Source organism: Myxocyprinus asiaticus, chromosome 25 (assembly GCF_019703515.2).
Source record: "Myxocyprinus asiaticus isolate MX2 ecotype Aquarium Trade chromosome 25, UBuf_Myxa_2, whole genome shotgun sequence".
Classification (NCBI taxonomy): Eukaryota; Metazoa; Chordata; class Actinopteri; order Cypriniformes; family Catostomidae; genus Myxocyprinus; species Myxocyprinus asiaticus.
The window spans coordinates 40,262,708-40,267,830 of NC_059368.1; positions in this window are offsets into that span (position 1 = coordinate 40,262,708).

A 5,123-nucleotide genomic window follows, 5' to 3' on the forward strand; every position below is an offset into this window, starting at 1 on the left:
CTGAATTTTCATTTTTGGGTGAACTAATCCTTTAAGAACCAAGGAAATGTAAACTTTTGTGCAGGATCATGTGTTTAAATTCAGCTACTAGTTTGTCTTGTGGAATATATGTGAGTATCTGTTTTCAAATAGCTTCTTCAAGGTAGTGCTAAATACATTTTTATGATCCCTCTTTATTTTTTTAAACGATAACACGGACGCATCAGGGTTTTAGGTGCACAAGCAGTGTGCAGAACTGCCCCACAGTATGTTCTCAGCCCACTCCTGTATTCCCTGTACACACATGACTGTGTGGCAACACATAGCTCCAATGCCATCATTAAGTTTGCTGATGACACAACGGTGGTAGGTCTGATCACTGACAATGATGAAACAGCCTACAGAGAGGAGGTGCACACTCTGACACACTGGTGTCAGGAGCACAACCTCTCCCTCAATGTCAGTAAGACAAAGGAGCTTGTGGTGGACTTCAGAAGAAAAGACAGAGAACACAGTCCCATCACCATCAATGGAGCACCAGTGGAGAGAGTCAGCAGCTTCAAGTTCCTGGGTGTCCACATCACTGAGGAACTCACATGGTCCATCCACACTGAAGTCGTTGTGAAGAAGGCTCATCAGCGCCTCTTCTTCCTGAGACGGCTGAGGAAGTTTGGAATGAACCGCCACATCCTCACACGGTTCTAAACCTGCACTGTAGAGAGCATCCTGACTGGCTGTATCTCCGCCTGGTATGGCAATAGCACCGCCCACAACCGCAAAGCACTGCAAAGGGTGGTGCGAACTGCCAGACACATCATCGGAGGTGAGCTTCCCTCCCTCCAGGAAATATATACAAGGCGGTGTGTGAAAAAAGCTCGGAGGATCATCAGAGACTCCAGCCACCTGAGCCATGGGCTGTTCTCACTGCTACCATCAGGTAGGCGGTATCGCAGCATCAGGACCCGCACTAGCTGACTCCATGATAGCTTCTTCCCCCAAGCAATCAGACTTCTGAACTCGTGATCTACTACGATCAAATACATCAGCACTGCACTTTATTACCCTTACTCTTATATCTCACACCGGACTGTTATAAATTATATTATTATTATATTATATTCTCTCTTAACAACTGACTATCAACCGACAGCCTGAATGTCAATACAGTACAATACTGTATATTCTATATATATTATATATACTTTTTTATATATTTTAATTTTTCATTTTTATTGAATAATGTGTATCTATATAGTGCGTATTGTATACTGTACAGTGTATGTTATTATTTGTATATTGTTGAGTGTAATTATGTGTATATCAGATGTTTAAATTGTGCTGTGTTAATTTGATGTTATTGTAAATTGGTATATGTCTCATCACTGTCACGACTGCTATGTTGATCGGAACTGCACCCAAGAATTTCACACACCATTGCACTTGTGTATATGGCTGTGTGACAATAAAGTGATTTGATTTTTGATTTTGATTGTGCAAAAGTTTTAGGCACTTGTGAAAAATGTTTCATAGTAATGATGTCTTCCAAAATAAAGCAAAAATAGTTTTCATTTATCAATTAACGTCATACAAAGATCAGTAAACATAAAAAATAAATAAAAAAAAGCTTTGGTGTGACAACCTTTACTTCAAAACATCACCAAATCTCCTCGGTACACCTGGATACAATTTTTATTGGTTGTTGGCAGATAGGATGTTCCAAGCTACTTGGAGAACTTGTCACAGTTCTTTTATCTAATTAGGCTGTCTCAGTTGCTTCTGTCTCAGACTGATGTTGAGATATGGGCACTGGGGGCCATACCATCTGTTGTAGGGCTTCTTGTTCTTCTTCTATTCTTCTTGTTCTTCTTCAATTCTGTTTGCAAAGGGAATGTTGAAATCTAAAATTGATATTTGCTAATGATACACTAAAAGCAAAATACTGTATATAAAATAACTGTTTAAATCGACTGTGCATATTATGACACAAATGTACATTAGATTTTTATTCCTATAAATGGAACACATCATTCTGTGTATTTCAGTGACTGACTTGGTATCCTGTCTGTAATGGCAGGACAGACTTCCCAAAGTTCTTCAAACTTACAGTGTGTAAAGAGGTAGTGTGTAAATAAACACCAAAATTGTTTTGAACACTGATTGTTTATGTACTCAGTCAATAATGGCAGCAGGGTTCTGCAGTGGGACATGCTATACTTCACCTTAAACTATCTTATACAATATCTTTTTTAGCTTTTATTACCACAAATGAATAGAAAGACTACAAAGAATAATTGTAGTAATTAATTTGTCACACAACATGACTATATACTAATAATGTTGGAATGTACAGTGTATGCAAATAAAGAAAGAGAAATTATCACTGGATGAAAATAAGGGGTGAAAACTACCCTCAGCCTTGAACTCCCCTGTATTGCATATCAATTATATGTTTAATTTAAAGCTGCACTATGTAACTTTGTGCTCTCTAGCGACATCTGTGGTTGAAACTTAAAATTGCAAGCAATTTGCGGAAGAACACTTTACGTCAGTCATTTTGGCACTGCTCTGTTGGCGGATGAATCTCATGGTTTGAGCACCAGGACATCACCTGTGTGTGATCATGACTGGGAGATATTCAGAGCCAGAGTCATAACGTGCTATTTTAATGTTGATATTATGTTATACGATTAAACATATTAAAAATATTACTTGCTTTGATGAAGATAAACAACACTCTGATTTACATATTTTTAATGAATTCATTTGACATATTATAGTGCTTTTCTGACTCTACACTCAAAGCCCTTTTACATAGAGAACAGGGGACTCTCCTCAAGTTACCAGTATATTTTAATGATTTTTTAATGTAATCTACTATTAATGTTTGTATTGTACTACAGTTATCAATTTAAGAGGTGAAACTTGTGATGGTGGCTGATACGAGTTGAATGGAAGACTTTTATTATTTTTATATTGTACTGCCTCACTTGAAAATGCAAGTGAACCATAATACTGCAATAGTATGTCTATGTAATGCACACAATAACACCATAAACTACAAACATAAAATGAGGATACAGTAATGATGGGGATAAAATATACTTTATTAAACATGAAAATAATAGGTTTAAATATGCAATATAACAATAAAAAGAAGTCAATTTCAGAAGTCATCAATATTAGTAAACATGTTACATTAACTTTCCCTGACAATGTAGATACATTGTGATCTGTTAGCACACGAGTAATGTTCGATTCATTAAAGCATGACAACCAATATAAGCTTCAACATCCCTACCAGAAAAAATATCCAAGCATTATAGCAGGTAAGTAACTTCACCAAACGAATAACATACATCAAGATTGCTGCGATCGATGCTGTCCTGAACTGTAAGACTGACTGAACTGAACATCACAGTTTCTCCAGCCGGAACATACGAGAGCCGGTACTTTTTTCCTGTGTTTACGGACATGACGTAGTAACGCAAGGATGAACGACATAAGCCGGCAAATCCGACCCTACAGCTCAAAATACAAATAATTTTTATAGGCTTACCGTAGTGAATGGGGGTAAGGCAAGGACATTGTTTTGAACACGGATTATTTATGTACTCAATCAAACAATAATGGCAGTTTGTAATTTTTTAACTAGGGATGTTAATGATTAATCGAAAATCAATTAATTAATTCAGGACAACTGCTTAAGTAGTCATGCAATCAGACGTTGATGAGACTGTCTATACAGTCATCCGTTATGGCGGGGACTCCATGCCTAAACCTAGCGTCCGACCAACCGATCGACCGAAGGCCTACCCGAACGTCTAACCGAACGTCTTGTGCTTTGAGCATCTTACATGGCGGGTGACCCACGTGACGACCTGACGTGACGTCAACGTCTAGAAATTAGCTTGTTTTTAACTAGGAAAGGAGCCAAGCTGTTGTTTAAAGACTACAAATGGACAATACAGGCACTAGATGTAGATATTTTATACCTAAAAAACTCATCAATTTTTCCTGCATTCCCTTAATAAGCATTCAGAGAAAGGTGATGTATGCTATTCTAAATCATTCTGAGTGGTGAACTGATAGCTATAAAAGACATTTCTAGTGTCCCCACAATTCAAATCGCTTAAAAAACATACTAAATTATGTTTTTTTTTTAAACATAATTTAGAGAGGGTTAGGTTTAGGGGTAGGGTTAGGGGATAGAATCTATAGTTCGTACAGTATAAAAATCGTTATGTCTATGGAGAGTCTTCATAATGATAGCTGCACCAACATGTGTGTGTGTGTGTGTGTGTGTGTGTGAGAGAGAGAGAGAGAGTCTGTGTTTGTGCTTGAGAGTGTGTGTGTGTGTGTGTGTGTGTGTTACTTAAAGAGAGCAAACATACTGTACATACATACATACAAACAAAGTCTTAATTCATGTCTTTCTATTTTTTCATATTATTTTATTATTCACACATATATCATTTTTATATAATCATTTTTTAAACTAATTTTTCATATTGGTATTTGTGAAACTGTTTAATTTTATGTTGTGTGCTATATTGTCTCTTAGGTTAGAGATAAAGAGTTTCAATTTCAAGGTCTTCAATGTCATGGGATGATGTTGTGAAGTAATTGTCCATTGACTTTGCATGGTATAGTAACACTTGTTGAATTAGTGCTGGTCAGACAAAGTCAGATTGAGCATTGGGAAAAACACAATTAAGATTATTCAATAAACTGCTCATTTTAACCATCACTTCATCTCCTGCCTTCTGCTGTATTCCCCCTGCTGACTCTTGAGCTGGTAGGAAAGTGAGTTAACATAACAAGCTGTTGACCATTTTTGGATATCAGAAAGAACTCTGATATATGGATATCTTCTGATGGAGAAAGAGGTCTTGTGTACACTGGATCTAACATGCATTTTCACTGTCTCTCATGTTTTCATATTCTAAGCATATCACTGAATACTGTACATGGTATCACATCTCTGTCTATAGGCTATATACATAAGTGGTGGGTGAATGAATTGCAGGGTAAGGGTACATAAAATAAAATTAAGGAAATAAATAAATAACATTTAAAATACAAAACAAATTCCCATCTGAATCCATACATTAATTTTAAGATTTTCAGTTTGCAGGTTCTGCCTA